This window comes from Zosterops lateralis, assembly GCF_965231275.1.
Source record: "Zosterops lateralis genome assembly, chromosome: 10".
NCBI classification, from domain to species: Eukaryota; Metazoa; Chordata; class Aves; order Passeriformes; family Zosteropidae; genus Zosterops; species Zosterops lateralis.
In genome coordinates, this window is record NC_139770.1 from 24,670,476 (window position 1) to 24,693,262 (window position 22,787).

General features: G+C 48.8%; 1 protein-coding gene across 5 annotated transcripts in view; it reads left to right on the top strand.

Moving 5' to 3' along the window:
* The first annotated feature begins 2,080 nt into the window (after positions 1-2,080).
* Positions 2,081-22,787, top strand: part of ST6GAL1 (ST6 beta-galactoside alpha-2,6-sialyltransferase 1) — a 44,403-nt gene continuing 23,696 nt past the window's right edge. For 2 of the 5 annotated variants that reach the window (XM_083868360.1, XM_083868356.1), the window contains exons 1-2: positions 2,456-2,544; positions 16,798-16,964. The gene's annotated coding sequence lies outside the window, so the exon portion shown is untranslated. Of the gene's footprint in view, positions 2,101-2,455; positions 2,545-2,580; positions 2,594-16,446; positions 16,468-16,797; positions 16,965-22,787 lie in introns of those variants that run through there. The other 3 variants (XM_083868359.1, XM_083868357.1, XM_083868358.1) reach the window with 3 other exon arrangements.

Here is a 22,787-nt window from a genome sequence, read left to right on the forward strand (position 1 = left end):
TGCTTGTTCTGCAGCATAGGAAAAAATGACTTGAATGAAGATGCTGATGCCAGCTTTGTTCTCCAGAAAGAAGCTGTGCTGGAAGGTAGGAGTCATGAGCCTGAAAAAGCCAGCACAGCTCAGCACAGCCCTCTGGAATTTGGTTGCTCTCCCTCTCTCCCTCTGTGGTCTCCTGTTGCTGCTTGCCCGGGGACATGGCAAGGTGAGTGGGTGAGGTTCACTCCCCAGAGGCTCCTGGGCTCCAGCACATGGCTTTCGGCTATCTGCAGATTTTGTAAGAGTTTCCAAAGCTAGGGGAAGGGTTTTCTCCACCATGGGTGGTCCCTGCTCAGGTACCCTCATGATCTGCAACCCAATTACAGCAAGAATGGAGGGATGAGTAGTTTGTGTGTGTGTGTGTGTGTGTGTGTGTGTTGGGAAAGTGTTACAGTGGTTTGGGGATTTCTGTACTATCCAGGCAGGTGAAATAGTTAAATTATGCTTCCTTCTGCAAGCAGCACAGCACAAGGGAAATCTGAGATGGAGCCAAGGAGCAGTGAAAAGGGGACTTCTGTGAGAGGGGAGCAGGTAGAGGGAAGTGGGTAGGGGGAAGAGGCAGAAAGCAAGCCCCATGTGTTCCTGACCTGAAGCCCTGAAGGGGAGGGCAGGGGGCCTTTGTGCAGCTCCTTGCACTGACAGCAGGTTCCTACCTTCGCATGGTCTAAGTACAAAAGAACTGAGAAGATGCTGAGTGAAGAATCTCAGCCCAGACTAAGACCTTTCTGAGCAAACACCCACATAAACATACCCCAATTAGTGGTAAGTCTGGGGTGGCCACCTGCCCATCTCACTTAAGTCCCAACTCAAGAGAGCCACAGGAACTCATCTGCCTTCAGGTTCAGCACATATGTAAGGCTTAACCAGCTTTTAAAGGCCAGGAAGCACCCTAAACCACTCTGCCTGTCCAGGAAATTGTCTGCCTGTTGCGAACCTCCAGCTTCAGTGCTCATGCTCCAAGAGCAGCACTCTCAGCCAAGGGTTCTGAAGGGCACAGGGTGTGTAAACCCACCCAAGACCCAAGTCCTGCACCTTGTCCAGGTAAACGGGCTCTGCTTTCCTGATTCTCCTGGGCAGTGCATCAAACTGCCTGCAGGGAACATCCCATGCAGCCCTTCTGCAGCCGGGGAGAGGCACCAGGAGATGTGGAAGCCCCAGTTCTCCTGTTAGCTCTCCCTCCAGCACCTGGCTCAGACTGGTACCAGTTGTAACGCGGGAGTACCTGGGGAGTGCACAGGGTTGCAATGTGAACCTGCATGCTGCAACAGCTCTGTGGGCTATTCATTTTTTGGAGGGTTTATTTTGTAATACTTTTATGCATCCTTGCAGGTGTTCCATGTTCTCCAATGTTGGAAAGCCCTTGTGAAGACCTTGCTCTGTCCAGTCAGGGCAGAGGAGTACACTGTGCGAGGGAACATCATCTGCAGCCAAGGTGGGAGTAATGCACAGTGAGATGCTGATTTTGGACACAGACTTGTAGGATATAATCTCACACCAGATGCTGACTCCTTTCAAGTTGGAAAAACACGGATGAACCCCAGAAATAGTTTGCTTGGGCTTTGCAGTTAAGCATTGGAAGCACAGCAGTCGAGATAAGGCACAGTGGTACCTGCAGCCCCAATGGGGACTGGTGCTGACTTAAGCAGGGCATTTGTTCTGGCTTGCACGACTAGGGCTCAAAGTTTGAGCTTTTTTGATCACAATAATCAAGTTGCCTTGCCTGGACCATGAATAGTACATAGCTTGGCAAAATGTATGGCACACACTGATCCCTGCTTGTGCTTTTGTTTGACAGAAGAGGCCAAAAGTAGTTGTAGCCAGCTGCAGGCAGGCAGTAGGCACCTGCCCCATTTCCCACGCTGTGGGCAGCCCTGGCGGTGCAGGGGGTGCCCTGAAGGAGCCTTGGCCCAGCGGGCTCTCCCCGGGCAGCGCTGAAATAGGTGCTGGGGGAAGCTGCCTGCGGCTGGCTAATGAACTATTGCAGTGTACATTCGGAATGAGCCCATAGTGATGGAGTCAGATGGCAGCTCTGCCGGCGGGGGCTCTGCCCGTGTCCGTAACGGGGTACCACCGTTTTTTGTGCCTTTCCACACGGAGCTCCCCGAGGCAGGCGGGCTGGGCCGGCGCTGGCGCTCCCTCCGGGGGTGCTGAGGCACTTTGTCCCGGCCTGCGCGGCACCGAGCGAGTCCTCTCGGCCGGGGCTGCGCTCCGCTGTCACCGCCGCTCCCCGGGCCAGGGAACACCCGGGCCGGGCTGGCGGGCGGCTGCGGCTCCCGGACACTCGCCGCTCCTCCCCGCAGCTCCGCCGCGAGGGGCGGAGGATGAGGAGGGCGAGGAGGATGCCCCGTGCCCGCCGAGGCAGCCGGGCTGGCGGCGGCGCCTCCCCCGAGCGGCGGCCCCCGCCTCCCCGCGCCTCAGCGCCTTAAATGCCTCGGCCGCGGCGGCAACAAAGGCGGGCGGCGGCTGTGAGTGAGGGGCCGGGCGGGGGTCGGCGAGGCCGGGCTGGCGGTGAGTGACCGAGGGGCGGTGGCGAGCGGGGACCGGGGCCGGGCTGGCGGTGAAGGATCCACCGGGGGTCTGCGGTAGGCGAGGGCCGCGGGGGTCGCAGGTGCGGCGGGAGGGCCGTGCCGAGCCCCGCCCGGCCGGTCCCGCCGCTCCCCGGGTCTGTCTGTCTGTCTGTTTGTCTCGGCTCCGGTGCGGGGCGGCCCGGCTGCGGGCGGGCTCCGCTGGGCAGTGCGGGGCGGACGAGCGCCAGCTCCGCCGCGGCGTAACTTTTGTTAATTCTAATCGTTTCTGTTTGTAACCTCGTCCGCATACATTTCTAAGAGCGGCAGATGTGTATGGCGGCGACTGCCGGGCTGCCTGTCCCCCCGCTCCTCCCGCTCTCCCCGCTCGCCGGGGCTTTGGCAGCACAAAAGTCCGTGGTGGCGGCACCGAGGGACAGAGGACGGGCGGGGGAGGCGGCAGACCCCGGCCCCTGCTGCCTCCGGTCTGTGCTCACCCTCGCCTGAATCTCACAGATCCTTGCTGGCCTGGGTCAGCCCGCAGGGACCCGCGAGTCGTAGCAGGGGATTTACTCTGTGAGTAATTTTAGAAGTAGCTGCATTCGTCTCTACTAGCGCACAGCAGGTCAGGCTGCAGAGAGAATAAATAATGTGTAGCGTGTTTTTTGTGCTGCCGTGTACTAGTCTTTCAGGGCAAATCTCTGTTCCTGCGTTTATGAGCCCCCGGTAAATCACGGCAGTGGATGGGGAGCTGGGGGTGAAGGAGTAGGAACTGCTGCTACTTCGTGCTGTTTCCATATCTGCTTGCTGCAACTGGATCTAATCACTGGCAGTGTCAAAACAGAAATATCTGCAAGGGGAAAGGTGCCATGGCAGAGCAGCTGGATGTAGCAGGAGATTTTCTTGGCTGCGAGGGAGTGAGAAACCAGAGCTGCCTATTAATGTGTGAGGAATGAGTCTAACTCTCTCTGTGTGACTCTTCCTTTAGTGGCACACTCACAGGACTACACTTGCCTAAAGACTGGTAGCTAACCTGGAATACTTTCTCTGAGCTAGCATAACTTTGAATAGATGGGGTGCTGTGCTGTAAAGCTGCATCATTCCCCTGCTCTCAGAGGGGAGTCAGTGGAAGGAGACCCCAGCAGAATGGGGTAAGTGCACATAAGGTGTGTTACTGGGGGAAAGGGACAGCTTTCTGTCCTCAGCTCTTGCTGCAAAAACTGAGTATTTTACCGACCTTGGTTATGCACCTTGGAAACTTCTACTCAACTCCTGCATCCAGGACAAAATATAAACACTCATCCCGTGTGTTTCATGACAGTGCCTTGGGTCACTGTGTCAGGGGAGGTTTAGATGGAGCTCCAAATGCCTGAGGAGCTCATATAGATACAAGTGATGCTAAACCTTCCCCAGGAAGAAGAATATTAGCAGGAAAAATCTTCCCCAAAAGGCCCCTGGGACAGAGGCCAAGAGTGTCTAATGAGGCTGACTTTTCCTGTTAACTGCAGTTCTTGATTGGGAGGGTGAGGGCCTGGGGGGTTGGAGTGAGCTGATGTGGGGATCTCAGAGGGCAGGCACCCATCACCAGGTCTGCTCTGCTCTGGGCAGCTGATCACCTCACCTGGGCATAAACCACTGCTCTGGAGGTGATGCAGCTGCTGAGTCGAGACAAATCATCTGTTTTCTTCTGGCTCAGCAAATGAATTGGTTTGGTGGTGGTGCTGTAGGGATGAGCAACTCTGTAGTGCCAAGGTGTGTGTTCTGTCAGTGTTGGGGACAGGACAGCCATGCAAGGCTGCAACATGACTCCAGATAAATCTATCCACTGCTTTTCTTCTCTCATTTAATGCTTACTTCTCCTGGGTAAGCTAAATACAGTGGAAGGAGCTGTGTTTTGTGGGTTTACTGGGAACATTGTAGGGTCTTCTGCTGAAATGTGTGCCTCTGGCAAAAGTGGTGTGGTCTGAAAATAGAGATGGGCACATTAGGAACCTGCTACATTATCACTGGAGCTGCAGTGCTCAGCTGGGCATGTATGTGTCTCCTGCTGGCAGCAAATGTGAGGTTAGGTTTCAGAAGAGAGCAATATCTGATCATATCTACTTAATTCCTGGGCACAAAAATATTTTTGGATGTGGCTTTGAGCAGGGTGCCCACTCTGGTAGCTGCTGTTTGTGTGCTCTGTAACTTGGTTAAAAACAGAGTCAGAATGCAGGTGTATCATTGTTCACAGAGACCTAGTTTTTTAGGGACAAAATAGGTGAGTACTTAAACCTTGTGTTGCAGTGACTGCTGGCAGAGTCACCTCCTGCAGGAGCTGGGAGTACATGAGAGGAGTTAGAGGTGCCAGGATGAGGTGGGCAGGGGTGGTCTAACAAAGGGCAGAGCAGATGCAGCCAGTAATGTTCTGTATCTGAACTATCCTTGAGACAGTGGTGAGAGAAGCTGCTGCAGGAGCAGGTCACTGTGCTCAGAGGTTTATGTCCCTTAGCTCTGCTGGAGGACAGTGGGCACTGAAGGGCACCCCTGTGCCCAGGGATGTGTCCCCAACACCCACACAGAAACCTCAACCACAGCACCTGGGCAGCGCAGTCTCACCCAGCTCCTGCCCTGCTCCGGGCTGGAGGAACCAGAAAATGGTAATGGATCAGGTTGTGCTGCCCTTTGCTCTCAGGCTTACTGATGTGGAGGAGGTGATTGAACTCAAGTTCTTTGACCGCCAGTGCTTCTCCTCACACCCTTTCTCTGTTGCATTGGCAGTTTTGGAAGGGCAGAAATGATGCCGCAGTCGTGGTCCTCATCTCTTTCCACAGAGGAGGTTCAGTGGCGCGCACATCCACCAGTGAAAACGTCATTTTCCTGTTCTCTACTCAACATTCATAAAGATCATTGTAAAAGGCCCAACATAATTGTTTTGATGGTCTTTTACAAAGTATCCAGACCTCTTTCATAGCCTTCAGAATTTGGAAGAGTGATGTAAATCACAATTCTGCACAGGAGTAGCAATCAGAGAGCATTATGAATCAGTCTGATACTTTGTCTCAGCCATAGCCCTTCTTAGAACGCTGACCTACATATTACAGCTTTCACTGTGACTGTTTCACCAAGGACAGGCTTTGCTTCCAAGTGTAAGGTGGCCCAGTGGCTGGACATGTTTGTGTTTGAAAAACATTTCTGGTGGCTTCAGATGTGCTTGAAGTCTGTGCTGCTTGACTGGGTAACTTGTCAATGAAGTGTGAAATACAAGTGGTTCCTTTGAATGTTCTTTTAATTATAATTGCACTGATGAAAAACTAGAAGATGAAATGAGATGCTCTCTGTATAAAGTACTCTTAGATGTCGAGCCAGCAGGGATCGTTGTTATCAGATCCTCTAATCACTTGTGTGATTAAAAACCTTGGAAAAACTTACATGTTTGAGCCACTTGCTTGTAGGTAAAAATGAAAGTTTATTGCCTTTCTGAATGTGTGCTGCAGCTCAGCTTTTGGTGAGCTGTGAACCCAAAGCTTCTGTAGAATCTCTCCCTGTGGGTCACTGATGGCATTGAATGTGAATGCACATCTGCTTGTTCACTTGCAGATGAGTTTTCCTGCTGATTCCCAGAGCAACGAGGTGAACAATGATAAAAAGGAGAGTCCGGAACCCTGTTTGCAAAGCAGTGACTTGGCTGATTTAAGGCAGCACTTAAAACCATTTCTACCTGTCATTATGATTCCAGCTCTGCAGGATAAATTCTTTGGTTTGAAGGATGCTTGGAAGCAATGAGAAATGCATGTACTGGTGTGTGTATGCTTCCCAGCATGTACCAGCAGCATGGGCCATGGTAAAGGTCCTTCCAGGTGGAGTGTGTGTACAGCAGCATGTTCACATGCAGACCTTGGGTATGGAACATAATTTGGTTTTGTGGGTGTCCAGGAACTCTTCTGTGAAACCAGAACAGAGGAGATTTGCCCTGAGGTTGGTCTCAGCAGGTTCCAAGCAGTGCCTTTGCCTAGCTTGGGTTTGCTGGTCTCTCTGCAGCTTTTGGAAGCTGCCTGGACTGCTTGGCTTGGGATGTCTCTGAAATAGAGAGCTCTGCCACCAAGTCATCCAATGGTCTTCAGTGTTTGCTTGTGGTGTGTTGCTCACAAGTTCCCACAACATCCATTCTCAAACAGAGGTTGGTGTAGAAAGCTGCAGCACAGCATCTTGCAGTTTCTTTTTCTATAAATAGCTAAAAGATCTGTTTGTGAGATTGGAAACATTGCACATAATACCTCACCTTCTAACAAGAGGATGCTGAAGTGCAGGGAGGCCTCTGCTTTTCTGCCCCATCTCCTGTGCCCTAGACTCCTTTGCTTGGGAATGGTTTGTCTGTGCAGGCAGAAGGGAGCTCTGTGCCAGACTGTGCTAACATTTCTCTGTGCTCCTGATGTGTGTTAGCTCTGGGAACTGGCAGCTACTGAAAATGAGCTGAGCAAAGCTGCTCCTGGTACCTCAGTGCTGCTGGGGAGTGGAGAACCCGAATGCACCCAGCACAGGATGCCAGTCTGTCTGGCTGTGCATCCCACACTGATCCCTGGGCACTGCTGGGCATGTTTGTCACAGAGCCCAGCTTGTGCTGTGGCTCTTGGGGCTGGTGGAAACTGGAAACAAACCAATGCTCCCTTCTTAAATATTGCATCCATTCTGCTTTCAGTGGCTGCAGCAGTTTGGATTTTCAGCTGTAAAATTTTGCAGAAAAATAAAAGTTGTTGGCAGCAGTGATTATTTTTTTAATATGCATTGCAGCTTGCGCTTTGTGTCTTTGTGGTACAGCATCTGCTGATTAGGAAATCAGAAGGGTTCCAATCAACCTGACTATGTTTACTGGATTTTCTGCAAATACTCTGTGTGTGCTAGCAGAGTCTCAGGTGTGTGGGGAGAGTGTGATGACCCTCACTGGGATGGAATGACAATAGAAAATGCCACGGCAGTTGTGCAGCAATGACAGCTTTCTAAAATGGATCTCCTGGGGACTAAAAGACATCTGTGGTCCTGGTTTCCCCCCGCTAATCTCAAGGACTTTTTTTTGCCTTGAAATAACATTTAATGTACAACATCAGAGTAACAACTTCTTTGTTCTAAATTTGTTTGTAAGGCAGATTCCTTAGGAAAGGCTGCAAGCAGAGCTCTGTTGCTTGAGCTGCTCTCTTCTGAAGGCACAGAGCATCCCCAAAACAATTAGTCTATATCTTAAATTAATAAATTAATAATAGACTTCTCAGAGAAGCTGTCTTCATGCTGTGAGCTGCATTGCCTAGCAAGACTGAAAATCTGAGTGTGATCCTTTGTTAACTAGATTGGTTTAATGTTTATTTATTTGGTTGGGTTTTTTTTTTTTTTAATCTCCTTCCATCACAGTTTAGTTCTTCCTAAATTCAAGATTTTACTTTGGTCCAGGGATGGATGGATGGATGGATGACCACTGTGTTAATTCTTGGTTATCCCTGTGACCTGACTGTGGTTCTGCCATTCTTTGTGCTTGCAAGGGGTCTTAAAGAAATTAGAAATTGAGATGTACAATATTGTAATTGTTGGGCAAAAATCTCCCTGTTGGTCTCATGAGACCTCACCTGGAGGGCTGCACCCACCCAGTCTGGGGCCCCCAGCACAGGAGTGACATTGGCCTCTTGGAGCAAGCCCAGAAGAGGCCACCAGGATTATTAGAAGGATGGAGCACCTCTCCTGTGAAGAAAGGCTGAGAGAATTGGGACTCTTCAGCCTGGAGAAGAGAAGGCTTCAGGGTGACCTCATTGTGGCCTTCCAGTGCCTGAAGGGAGCCCACAGGAAAAGGTGGAAAGGGACAGGACAAGGAGAAATGGCTGACACAGAGAGTTCAAACTGACACGGAGAGCAAGTTTAGATTAGGTATTAGGAAAACTTTTTCCCTGCAAGGGTGGTGAGGCCTTGGAAGAGGGAAGCTGTGGATGTCCCATCCCTGGAAGTGCCCCAGGCCAGGCTTGGATGGGGCTTGGAGCAGCCTGGAACAGTGGAGGGTGTTCTGCCCATGGCAGGGGGTTGGAACAGGATGACCTTTAAGGTCTCTTCCAAGCCAAAACCTTCTATGATGATTCTATGATACTTTATAGTTTTTGGGTTGCTTACATTTTTATATAAATTTATATTTGTAACTTCTCCAGCTCTTACTTCTCCAGCAGAGCTTCAGTGTAAATAATTGTCAGGGAGTTGGGCACTTTGTGAGGTCCATTAGCAGAAACATAGCAAAGATGGAAAAGTTGTGTTCTGGCTCCTCTGGGCTGGTATTTCACAGGCAAATCTGATGAATACTTCATATATTTTGTGGAGTCTGGAAGGTGCTGGATGGATTTTCCTCTCATCCAGATGATGGCATCTGTGAATATGAAGCTTGTTTCTTATTAACAGCTGTTCTTGCAATCTTGAAATCCACTTTTCACAAATGCTTATGTCCACGAGAGTGTTGCTTTCTTGGGAAGATCATCAAAGAGTGACTGGTTGTGTCTTAACAAATTCCTTCCAGAGCTTGATAACATTTATTTTGTGAAGTCTGTAGCTGCCTGGGCAGCTGTCATGCACCTTTCTGAACAGAACCCATTGTGGAGGGAAGCCTCCTTTCCAGTAAGAGATGTGTTATCACTTGCCTCCAGTGAATGCTGCAGGGGCAGGTTTCAGTTGGACAGGGATGGCATTCAGGGTGAAGGAATTGGGAACAGAGATGAAATAGTCCCAAGGATGTGTTTTAGTACTGGAGGCAGGGGGATTCCCAAAGACAAAAATGGAATTGGTAAAAATAAGTGTTGCTTGTGCCTGCAACATGAAAGGGTATTTTTAGAGATCTGGGAGTCCCCAGTTGGAGAGGAAGGAAGAGCAATGGCAGGAATGCCTTGTGTGATGGGTCAGCCAGACTCTGTGCTAATGGGACAAAGTGAGGAATCACTGGCATTTTAGGTTCCTCAGATTTAACTGAATGTTTGTTTAAAGAACAGCTGTTTTGAATCCTGCAGACTGAGCAGCTACCTGTGGATTGAATAGTATGAAAAGGTGCTGGAGCCTTGGAGTTGGGCAGTGGTTCCATGTGCTGTGTGCATGGAGCACCGCCAGGCTGCCTGCTTTACACAGGGGTCTGAACAGAGCAGAAAGCTGGGGGAACTGTGTGGATGCAATGTAATATTCTGTGGATTTATCTGCTGATTTTCAGAGCAGTTGTTACTCGTGTCTTCTGTTTTATTCTTTTATAACATAGTGTGGGGGTGGACTGGCAATAATTTTAGGTTCTGCGGATGTGGGTCAGCAATTTTAAATACGGTTAGAAGTGTGTTTTTAAAAATTGAGGTGAAACCCTTAAAGTCTGCACCTGGGGTAACAGTCAAATTAATTTTCAAGTGTGATATAGCTCCCCTCTGCCTTTCCACTATCAGTTTTGGAAACTTCTTATCACTTTGTAAATCACTTTGCCAAACACCCATCTCTTTCAGATGAGCTACATGTTCTAAGATTAAGAAGTTTGCCTAGTTATTAGGGGAGTGCATTTGGGTAACTATTTATTAGATATTCATGGATGAATTGTTTAATTAGGCAGATAATCATATGCTTGCAATCTAAGGAGAAAAATTCAGAAAGGCTAATTAAAGAAGGGTTAGAAATTTTGATGTCAGAAATGGTGTTAAGTTTCAGCCCAGACCCTCTTAATTAAAATTAGGTAAGTTCATGCTGGAAGTGAATGGAAATGAAGGAAATTTAAGCTTACCATGGCTACAGATGTGGGAGTGTACCAAGGTCAGTAATGCATATTAACTCATACTTTTCAAAATAATTTCTGGCATTAATTTGTCTTGATTTTTCCCATCTGTCTTCATGCAGACAACACTCTGGAAACCTCTCTTATTTGAGGTATTGCAGAAATGCCTTTTTCCCCCCCGCTGTTCCTTTGCAACCTCTGAATTGAGATTTTACTGGGTGAGGACGGCAAGTCAAACCCTGCAGGTGATGTTTCAGGTGCTCCTTGCTGTTGCCGGTGCTTCACATCTGTGAGGGTTCTCAGGCGTGAAGGTCGTGCCGTGCCACACGTGGGGTGGAACCCAAGGGCAGGAACACCCTCCCTCAGTGGGGTGGCCGCGGGCAGGAAAGGGGGCGGCTCTGTCCCCGCCGCCTGTCCCCGCTCAGCCCCGCGCAGCCCGTGTGTCACAGCCCGTGTGTCACAGCCCTTCCCACCTCGGCCGGGGGCTGATCGGGGGCTGAGCCCATAGAACCCAGTCGCTGCTGCTGTCTTCCTTCCCACATTCTGCCCACGTGGATTTCCCCTGCTGGCTGTAACTCCCTCATCTGGAGGAAAACAAACGTGGGGTGTGGTTAAACGCTGCTCAAGGCTCCCAGTACGGGGCGGGGGGGGAGCAGCTGTGAGCCCGTTACCAGCCCCTCCTCATTCCCCTGAGTGCTGGTGCTGTTCTTGGCCAGCTGGTGCTGGAGACTTCGGGATGGTGGAGATGACTTTTGGAGAGCGTGGGCCACCATGGCTGCTTTAAACTCACCTGTCAGGGTTTCAGTGACCACAGGCCGTGTTTGTGACTTGCTTTTTTTCCGTCACTTTTTCTGAAGGGAAAAGCTCAGGCTGGGTGAGAAAGTGATCATACCCTGCTTCTCCTCATCTGAGATTGCCCCACAGGCTTGTTCTAATGCTGTGTCTTACAGTCTTGAAGTTGTTTTAGAGCATTTCCTTTGGCCAAATACCTAGCTAGCCATATGCTCCAAGAAACCTTCTCATTCCTTCCAGTACTGCTTCTTGGAGCCCCTTTCAGCTCCTGCCAGATTCCTAAGCAGTCATCTCCCAGACAGCTTTCAGTCTCTCTAGTCCTTGAGCATCTTTTAGCCCTCCCACATCCTTGGCTTTCTTTCTCTTAGGTTTCATGAAAACAAACTCTTGGGGGGAAAAAAAAAATCCAAAACCAAAAATACCACCATGAAAACCCCTACCCACTCTCCAAATGTCCAAATATGTTCTGCCTCTTTTCTCTGTAGTTGCACTTATTATTTTTCACAAAACTGAATTTAGCTGTTGGTGTTATCAGTAGTTCTAATGAAATTTTTTTACAGCCAGTTACCAGGATACCATTAGCTGTGTGTTTGTGTCAAAAAGTAGGTGTAATGGTTCAGAGCAAATGAGCTGCAAATACTACCCCCTTAAAAAAGGCCTGTGGAGAAGCTTATTTGGTGTTGCTCACTAGAGAAAGACATTCTTTATATCTGGTTTGGGGAGGAGGATCAAAGAAGTTCAGTTCATCTTGAGCAGGATGGGTTTGAAATGGAAATATTGGTCTTTGCAGTACCTGGGGAGAGCAGTGAGAAGGTTGTTAGTTGTGGGCAAAGGATCCTGCTGGGACGTTGCTGGGATGAGGCTGGGTGACGCTGCTGGGTGAGAGGTTGGGTCAGCCATAACTTGCACAGGTTATCTTTCTCCGTGGCCACGGCGTAGCTCCTGCTTGAGCTGTGGCTCTGGGGATTGGCTAGGTCTCTGTTGGTGCATCGTATCCTGGAGATATGTGGGAGACAAAAGTCCTGCTTGAGCTTGCCTTGCAACAGGTGAGTTTATCTGTTCCTGGGAAGGAAGTCCAATAACAGGGGATTTTATCTTTAGGGTATTCTGATAATGTCCTGATAATTGGGTCTCTGTTTCCCCAGGCCTGTGGCCAGCCCAGCAATCAGAAACTGGATTTTCAATTCCTACCCCTGTTCTGGGTAGCAGAGGTTGAGGTCTGGCAGCAGTGATCACATCAATCTCAGGCCCTTGTCTAAGGCTTTGCCTGGGTGCCTTTGCTCTTCCCTGTGTTCTTGGTTCCCGAGCCTCTCTTCTGCAGAAGGGATGGCTTTGGTTTTCCTGTTCTTCTGTGGTGCTGCTGAAGTTAGAGTATTTGTTCAGAGCCAGTTCCTCTGAGATAATGATCATTCTTCTGTTTAAGCACAAGCTGCCAGCTTAGAGAATTAATTGCCAGTGGTCTGCAGTAGCCCTTGACTTGTCCTAGAATTTGCTTTAATAAGAGAGAATAGCTCTTTAATAAAAGTGGAAGGACTTCTGTATTTGCTCTGGAAATACAGAAGGGGTTGCAAAGCCAGGCTCTCAGAAGGCAGGACAGCTTTTAAGTTACACTGCCCAAATCTGACCTCTGTGTGCACTGCATGTTCTGATTGTGTGGTTCCACAGTTGCTGCTTGTCTTGATGCTGCCTTGCTCGTTGTGCATAATTGATCTGTATTTGTGGTTGTTTGGTGGGGTTTTCATTTTCCTTTTTGCAGCTGTGAGGTTGTGCTTTACTTGTGTACTTAAGCCCTGCCCCAAGGACAGAAACACAAGTTGTCCAGGGGGCTTCTCTGTGGTGCTGCTCGTAAATGTCTGAGTAGCTGCAGTTCATGGTGTGTTTGTGGGAAGGCAGCTCTGTCAGTGGGGAGCTGAGGCACACACAGGGTACTCAGCCAGTTCTGGGTGCTCTTTTGGGAAGCTGCCAGGAATTCTCTCCTCTTAATTTCTGATGTCCATGAAATGGAGTTCTGTGGCTGAGAGCTCAGCCCATGTGAGACCTGATCGTGGGTCTGTCCTTCTGCAAGGGTCTGGCAACAAGGGATGTGAGAAGTTTATTTTAAGGTTTGTTTGATTTCATAGCAGCTGTAAAAGAAGCAAGGCAGAAATCACTTTTTTGTCATCTTTCTGAAACTGCATCTGGGTTTTGTGCCTTATTTACTACACCTTAAAAAAATCTGCTGGAAAGAAACCCACCCAGGTAGAACATTATTTCAGTGCTGTCATTCAGTGGGTGCTTCTGCTGTGTGAAAGGAGTATGCTATGACAAAATGAGGGGTAGGATTAGGTCTTTTTTGTGTGTGTTTTATGGATAGAAGAGAGGGCTGGGCTGTCCACCAGGCTCATCCTGCTTGAATAATCACCAGGCAGTGCTAATTGTCCTCCCTATGGAGCCTTGGTGGGAAGGATAGGCTGTGCGGACAGGATTTGTTGGCTGGTTGACTCCAGCACTGAGGGGAGCTATGGGCTCTGCCAGTGACCTGAGAGCAGGTATTTGTTCCAGTCATTGCTTTTCCTCAGGCTTATTCCCAGCCTACCTTCCAGTCCTTGCCCTAGTGGCCTTCATGGACCAGTCCTGGTCTGAGGATCTTCAGTGCCTCATTCCACTTCTTGTCTGCGACGTTGTCTGGGTTTCACATCCCATTCCCCTGTGTCTGGTAGACCTGCTCCATCCTAGCTTCTTTATTCCTCACATCTTCTCATCTGGCTGATGTGACCAGAGGGTACTGCTGTCCCTGCCAGCGGTGGCATTGTTTGTGTCCCTGCCCCCCAGCCAGTGTCTGTGCCCTCCCAGCCATGCTGGCCCCTGTCTGAGCCTCTGTGCTGTGGGGCTTGGCGGCATTCCTGGCTGGTGCTCTGCAGAGGCTTTAATGATTTTCCATTTGACTGTGATTAACCTGACAGGCAGGGCTTTGCTTATTGCATTCTGGAAAGAGTCGTGGTGGCAAGATTTCTAACTTTGAGATGAATCAGCATTAACAATTAAGCAATGAACAAATACAATTTCTTTTACATGGCAACAGACAGCAGGATGTTTTCCTCTGCCAAAGCATCCATCAGGCTGTTGGTTAAGCTGTAAATGGTAAGGTGGGAAGGAGAAATAATTCCTCACTCACAGAAAAAAGATAAGTCATAAGTCTCCATCAGCTGCCAGTGGGAGGGATGCTGAGTGGCAGAGGAGGCTGTTGCCTCCTCCTCCTCCTGGTCCCACAGTCTGGTGATTACTGGCTGTTAGTACACAAACCTGTCACACTGAAGCCTGGATGTTACTAGAGTGTATTAAATCCCTGCAGGCAGACAAACTCACCTGGGCTGGTACTTAATTTACCGCACTCTCCAGGATCTTTCCATATAGATTCTCTTAGGAGGGAAGAAGAATTAATGATAAATTAATGAGGACTTTTATATATTGTTCACTCTCCAGGATCTTTTCATATAGATCCTCTTAGGAGTGAAGAAGAATTAATGATAAATTAATGAAGACTTTTATATTGTTCAGAATTAGGGGGTAATTTTTGACCCCTACATAACCTTTTCATCTTTGAAGTTATTGTCTCTTTTAGTAATTATCTGCTTGTATTCTCGATGGGGAAATTTGCCATTTAGAAATGTTGTATTGATGAATTCCTTATACAATGGTTTGAAGGAAAGGAGGCCTGCTCACTCTCATGCTCACAGCTTTCAGAGCAAGTGCTGAGAATTCAAGCTCTGCCAAGGGACACATCCCACCCTGCAGCTGGTGGCTATCAGCACCCAGTGTAGGCTGTGTGCACATCTGGAAGGTGCTGGGCTGTCAGAGGTGCTCCTGAGCAGGCATCTTGCTGTCCTGCTTTGCTGAGGGGCACACATCCCCTTTATCCTTTGGCCTCCCAGAGATGCTGGTCAATATTTTTGAGCATTTTGCCCTGTTAGCAGGAAGCAGTGGGTGGGTGGATGGCTGGGAAGCTCCCATGGCCCCAGCCTGGCTGCTGTGCTTCCTCTTACAGCTCTGCCCAGGCTCTGCCACAGCAGAAGTCCTATTGCCTCTGGTGGCATCTTTGGACTCACCTTCCAGACATGTGTAAGGGCAGACTTCAGCAGGGAGCAGGTAGCTGGGGTGGGTTGTTGTATGTTTTTAAAACTGCTGCCCTGAAGAAGTGCTGCCTGGCTGGACCACCAGTGTGCTGGCCTTGTTCAGTTGTCTGTGCTTCTCTGCATCCTTTTTATCTCCTGTTTGCATCATTTTTTCTCACTAAAATGCACCCTTTCTGCAGGCCACAAAGCCTGGTGTGAACACAGCCTGCAGCAAGGGGATCCTGCTGAGCTTGCAGGCTGGGGACTTCCTAGCCTGGCATGTGAAAGTGCTGGGGCTCACCATTACTCATCCAGCCTTCCTGGACTGCCTTACAGCTCTCCTGGGGGTCTGCCTGTGCAAATTTCCTCACTTGCTGTCATGGCTGACCTCCTGCTCAGTGAGGTGCTTCTCAAAGCTGCAACTCTGCCGAGGTACTGCTGCAGGCTGGCAGACACCAAGAATGTTATTTTTAAGTCCAGCAGGTAGCTGTTCCTGGTTTTTCCCTTTTGACCTACCCCTCAAGTATCATTCTAGTTTCACTCTCTCTTATCTGGCAGGAAACTTCACCAACCTATGCTGGTGGGGCCTCAGTGCTTGAGGTGGGGCATTGTGTGCCAATGTCTCTTTGCATGGGCAGCACCCCTCTTTTTAATATCTTCCTCCTGTCTTGCCTTTTACCTCTCTTTCCCGCCCTCTACCTCTTTTTCTTCATCACACAAAACGTATAAAGCCTAAGCTTACCTTTTTCCCACTGCTTTGCCTCCCCTGCTGTGGGTTAAGGTCCCTTGGATGGTTCAAGCTGGCAGTAATTTGGGATATGGACATATTGGGACCTTCTACTAAGCTGTGAGTGCTTGGGCTCCTTACTGAGAGCAGAAAGCTGAGCTGCTGGACTCGAGGTAGGGCATGTGCCAGGCCATGCACACACACTGGAAACTTGCCCAGGGCAGGATAATTATGGGAGGCAGTGTTTCCTCAAGTGGACTGTGTGCTCTTGCTTGCTAAACAGTCTTGTGATTAATATCTTATTTAAGAGGATTTTAGGACATGTGCTGCAGTTACACTGAGTTTCTTTCAGAAGCAGGGGAGAGGTTAGAAATATAAACTCTGTAAAGGCTCTTTTGTGTTTCCAGCAAGGGTCACCAGGTGATTGCAGTGCATCACTCGTCTGTTGTGTCAGAATAGGCAGTAGGTTTTGCTGTGGATGGTTCAGTGGGAGAGGGATCCTTGAAGGACTTTGTATATGTTTTTGTACAGGCTGCATTATTAAGATCACCTTAAGGACCCATAGCTCTATCACAAAGGGTGAGCTCTTCTGCCCTGATGTCAGCATTACCAGCTAGCCCTGGCTCCTGGCATTAAACTCTGGTGAATTCTGTAGCCAGAACATGTTCACCAGCAGATTTTGCCTTCGAAACAGGCTCTTGTGGTATTTTACTCAAGGTGTCAGCAGCTCGGTTGTTGGCCTTATCCAGGACACGTGGTGGGGGACACAGCACTATCTGCATATGCTCTGGGTGTTTCTGTGCCACTGCTGATTTGCTGTGTGGTCTTGGCTGGTGGTGTCTCCTGTCCAGTGGTTTCTGATCAGTCTGATGTGGCTGTCTAACATCTTCACCCTAATTTCTTTCCTAGGCTAGACAACTCAATTAAAAGAGACATGGGAGCATGAAGAATTGCATGGAGAGTACAGATGTGCTGCCTGTGGTAGCATCTTCTACAGCTCTTATCTGGAAATCTGCTGCTGCCTGGAAGAGACTGACAGGAACCTCTCTGGACAGCAAAGGAACCTGGAGATGAAGGTGATGACCATGGCTCTTCCTCTTTTTTTTCCCTGCCCCTTTTTTCACTTCCATGTGTCTGCATCAAGAGCAGGGCTGCTGTCAGCATGACAAGGCCACAATACATTGAGGCACTGCTGTTTGCACTGAGGCTGTCTTCTATTGAGTTGGGAGGATAGTAAAGAAAACAGAGAGGGTTCCCTGATACTCCCTTAGCAACTATCCTTTATTTTTCTTCTAAAGCAAAATAAAATGTTTATTCTGTTTTTTATGTAGAAGCTGACATGTGTTGGTTGTGTGCCAGTGATAAGAGTCTGATATCCAGTGTTTATTCTGACTCACATAAAATGAATATGAGATGTGTACTGGGTCTCATTTTGGTAAGGCTTTCTAGAGAAACCCTTTGGGGACACTGCCTTTGTCTCTAGGTTAGGGTAATTAGCTCCCTACTTACACAGCTGACCTCTGCTGATCATGCCTGAAGTGCTTCTGTTGGTGGTGCCACTGCTCTTCCTATCAGTTCCCCACTGGCATCCTGCCCCTTATCAGAGCAATGTCCTTTGGCTGTTGCCCTCAAGGATGATGAGCATCATGTGAGCTGTTGCAGTGACTGTGGCTGATGCTGGGACTTCTCTTTTTCCCTTGTGCATGGAAAAGCTAACTTGCTAGGAAGCATTTTAGAGGCAACTGCAAATGTAAGTACTGGGTTTATGACTCTTTTCATGTGTGAAGGAGGTTTGGGAGGACCTCATTGTTTAGCTGCTTCTCTAAATATTTAACTTGCTGGCATCAAGAGTGCCAGCTGTTCCTCTTTACTTCCTCTTCTGCTGGAAAAATGCTAATGTCCTTTCCTCCACTTAAAACCTGATCTTTAATATGGAAAATGCACCACCCTTTCTTACTTTCTGGCTGAGCAGCACTTCTCTCTCCCAGTGTTGTGTTACCTTTAGCATTGCAAACTGTAACACTTGGGCAAGGGTGGTGGAGTTCCAGTAGCCTGCTTGCTTAGGGCCTATTGGACTTCTAACCCCAAAGAGGGCAGAGAGCAACCAAAATCTTCACAGAGTCAAGACAGAGCAGTATAGAGTCTGGGGAGGATTGGCAGGAGTGGGAATGCTCTGCTGGAGCTGGGAGAGTGGAAAATAAAAAGCATAGCCCATTGCCTTGGACATCTCTGGCTCCTTCCATGGAGAAAGAAGAAAACCAAGCTGGGGACAGCTTGATTTCTGGTTAGGTGGGATTGGGGTGGAGAATAAAAGATTAAAGAAGCAGGTCAGCCAATCCTCTGCTGGAAAACTTCTTGTTTTGGTTGTTGTACAGAAACAAAGAGTTTTTAGTTCTGTTTTCTTCCTTGTTCCTCTGTAGAAGCCCTCTGCTCACTGGACAAAGACGTGCCTTGGGGTGTGATGTGGGGTGAGCTGGTGAGGTGGCTACATCTCATGTGGCCACAGGAACCATCCTCCCTCAGGAGGGCACATCCACCTGTGTGTGCAAGGAGAGGCAGCAGGGACTGGGGCTGCTGGCCTTGACTGGGTGCCTGCCTTGGGACAGCTGAAACCCAAGCCCAAGCTGACCTTTCAAGCTCAGGTACACTTTCTGTAGGGAGATACTTCTCCTCTTAATGAGCATTGGTAGCACTGAAGAGTCACCTTCTGTTTGCGCCAGAACAAAATCTTGAGCCCCTTTTGAAATTCTCAGAAGTCTTCCTTGTCAGTCAAACCCAGCCCTCTGTTACTAAGTCTGGTTTCAGACTAGGCAGGCCTGGTTAGGCTTGGCTTGCAAAACGGCAAGGCTTCTGGAGGAGATGGATATTTGAAAATGAGCTTGATATATTTGGTCTGTAATATCTGTATCTCTGCTCACCCTCTTCTCAGAAGTTACATTGTTTTCTATGTTAATATCTGAAGTGGAAAAGGGACTTTTCTCTGAAATAGGGAAGTAAAACCAAAAACAGGCACACTTCATGCCCCAGTGCTCCCTGTGGCTATGTGGGAGGCTCTGACCCCCTCCTGCTTTAGAAAGGGGCAGAACCTGCCTGTTGGATGGAGGGTTTGTTGTGTCTTGGGCACAGAGAGGCAGAGGAGAGGATAGGGATGTGCTTCAGTGTGTTGTGTCCAGGTTTAGGAGTGGTTTTCCAGATGAGTATCCAGGCAAGTGGACACCAGCAGCAAAGCCTTTGACCATGTACTGAAATACTTTCCCTTCAGGATAATGGGATGATGCAGGTGGAATAGTATTGTGTAAGATTACCAGTGCAATTAATTCTACTTGTGCTGAAGTGCAGTGTGAACCCATCTGCTTGTCTGGGCTGCAGTTCTGTGTGTGCTTTAGAGAGCCCTACCAGTGCTATCAGCTCTGTCAGGAGCTGGGTGTTGGTGTATGTGGCTCTGTGACATCACTCCGTGCTGGTGGCTGCTCTGTTTCTGTGTACTCGTGACTTCTCCTCTCTCTGAGGTCTGTGCTGTGGCAGGTGACTCTCATCTCAGACTGCTTTGAAGCACTGCTCAAACACACTTGAAGCATTTTGTGGGGCTTGTGCACAAGCTCTGAAATGCCTGAGTGAGCAGGGCTCTGTGAGCCTAGAACAAGCACTGCATGCAGTGGATCTGGGAGAGATGTGAGAAAAGCTGACCAGAACTGAAGATAAGGGAAGGACTTCCAGGTAGGAAGGTTAGTGGAGAGTGGAAGGAGAGCTGGTGTTAGGATCTCCCCGAGGCAGGAAGACAGCTTCCTGCTGCTGCACTGTGGGGAACGGCCACAGAAATTAGGGCATCCCCTTGTGCTGTGTGGTGCTGGGGGGGATGCGAGGGGCCTTAGGGGAAGATTTCCCATGAGGAAGAGGAGACTCCTGGAGATGCAGACACAGTAGGAAAGTACTCAGTTCCTCGTGGGTAGCACCTCCAGCCTCTCTCCCCTGCTCCACGCAGCGCTGTGTGTCCCTGTGCTCTGAACACAGCTCCAGCACCAACAGCCCTGGTTGGTGATGGGTGCTCAGCACCAGCGCTGCTGCTCTTGTGGGGTCGAGCAGGGCAGAGCCCGGGGCTGCTGCTCTTCTCTTATGGGGTCGGGCACAAAACAGGGCCCGGGGCTTTCACCTGTCCTGGCAGCAGCAGCAGCAGTGCCGTGGCCACGTCCCAGGCGCTGGGGTAGCCGGCGCCTCCAGACGGGTGTGAGGGAATTGCTGCTCTGCTCCGCTTCTCTCACGCAACTGATTTTTCACCTCTTTGGGCCGTAATCCGCCGAGATGTCTGAAAGAGCTCTGATGTTCAGTCAGCTTTTAAAGACCTCCCAAAAATGGCATGGGAGGTTTGCTGCAAGTTTCTGCATCACTGGTGCTTCCCCTGTTTGAGGGGCCTCCAAATAATGCTGTACAGAGATCCAGACAAGATAAAGAACCTGTGAACTAGGGCTGGCTTACAATTTTTTGTCTTTTACTTCAGGGAAAATATCCTTAAATTACTGTTCTAGTAGAGTTCAGAAAATATTCATCAGGCCAATGCATTTTAACTAGTGATTTCTGTATTTGTTACTTTGGAGTGAAGAAGAAAAATTCAGAGCTAACGCCATGTGAAAGTAATTTCCCTTGACGACATACAGCTCTGGCCTATATGCATGTTGGACTTATGAAAAAGCTTTTATTTCTGAAATGGCACTGTATTATGAATGCATTATTTCTTAACTCAAAAATAGATGAGGCTGTGTATGTAAATATATAAGTACATGTATTTGTTATGAGTGCAAGACAGTACATGTTTCAGTGGAACAGAACCACTTTAGCCGAATTCGCCTGATTCTTCAAAAATAATTAGAAAAAAGCCCCAAACCCAAAAACCACAAGCAAAAAGACCAGTGAAATACAAATTTTAAATCCTAAATTAGTTGAAGACAGCTTTGCTAGGCTGCTCTGCTTCTTTTCTTTGCTTTAATATTAAAGTGCTGTGGCTCTTCCTATATGAGAGGAGTTATTCTAACCAGTATACCCAGGGCATGAGGATTCTCTGCCAGTTTAGCCTCAGAGGATACTGGTATGACAGCATGAGGAGGGAAAAAATTGTGCCTCTTATCAGGAAATAACCAGGACTATTTACCTTCAGATGCCTGTGCAAGCTTAAAACACAGTATGGTGGCAGTCAAGTTCCCATCCTGTAAATCTGGAGGGGAGTTTATAGGGAGGAGAGTGAGGTATATTGCCGTTAAGGAACCTTTTTTGAGGAAAAGGAAGGAAAGGGAAGATGAAGGGTCACCTAAGATCAGTTCCTGTGAAACTATGATGGCATAGTAGGCAGGTTTGTTTAAATAAAATGAATGAGTAACTTCTAACCTAAAACTTGGTCTGAGCCAGATCAAAAGTCAGCCTTGTTTAATGTTCAGTGAACTTTAAGCCCAGTGCTTTTCCACTTCGAGCTTGGATTGGATGTTGAGCAGCAAGAAGAAATGGCCTTGTGCTAGAGATGGCATCAGATCCTCTCCCAGTCTGGAACACCATGGGATGTTGTGGCACCGAGTGAGATCTCTGCTGTTGGAAACACCCAACAGCTCTTGCTTTTAAGCAGTTAGGCATGGTGTCCCCCCAGGGTGTCCTGGGAGTCACCCCAGCAGCTGGCAGCCACCACCAGCACATGGAACATCTCTGCTGGATTTCTGCAGGCTCCTTGTCTGCATGGAGGCACATCCATTCCGGGCATGAAAGATGCCTGACTTCTGTGTCTGGGGAGAGTTCCCTTTATGAAGGAGGAAGTCTGGTGTCTTTGTAACTGGCTGGCCAGAAGGAGCTGTGTGTGCTTGTGAGCAGGAGTCCAGCCCTTGGCAATGACATCCTTCTCCCATTCCTCTGTGTATCATCCTTCCTCTCATATCACATCCATCCTTCCAGCAAAGGGCTGGCTGCCTGTAGGAGAAGATGAGGAGCTTTCATTTCTCTGGGAGGCTCAGAGAACTTTTTTAAGTCTTACAGCCTCTTTCTAAGACTGCAGAAACGTGTTGTACTAAAGGCAGTATGAGAGCCAATGTTTGATGGAGGAATTACAAAAAACGTCTGGTGCCTCCTCTACTGCTTTATGGAGTAACTTCTGTTTTTGTTGGAATTATCTGTCTAGATGTCTCCAAGTCCCATGTACATGAAATGTCTTAAACACTAGAGGACAGAAAGCTGCCTGCTTCAAGGAGTGGGCTGTGATTCAGATCCATGATGGATCCATCCACTTGTTATCTGCAGGCTCTGCTGCCAGGCTTGGTTCTGAAGTGCTGACTGTAGGAAGTGAGTGACACATTTGGGGGCAGGAGCTGGGTATTGCTTTCCAGGCTTTACACCTGGTTTTCTGGTGGTGAAGAAAGCAGGCTCAAAACACTGGGAGGAGGTGATAAAAGACATTAAAGGGGCCTTTATTGCCTTCTTGGCCTCTCAGAAGCCCAGTAAGCTTTACATGTGTTTTAAACATGGTGTTTTCCTCCCTTCAGCAACTGTGTAGATTTGTTGTGTTTCAGATCAATTCATGCCATGCCAGTAGCAACACTGGGATGCTGTCAGGGTGTGTAAATGGGGAAGAAAAGGGTTATTCTTTGGCTGTGATGTACATGGCACCATGGAGCTGCCTGATGGGTGGTGTGCTCTGTTTGGGAGCTTACAGCTGGAGGTGGTGCTAGGCTTTGCCAGTCCTGCATCCCACCAAAGACTGGGCAATGCACATCAAACAGGCACCTGTTTGTTCCTGCAAAGCGTTCTCCATGCTGGATCCTTAAGCAGAGGACATCATCTTGGGTTTGGGTAGGAGTTACTGCTGAACTTGCTTTTCTTTCCTGAGCATCTGGGATGATGTTGAGGGAAGAAACTAGCAAGGAGGTTTC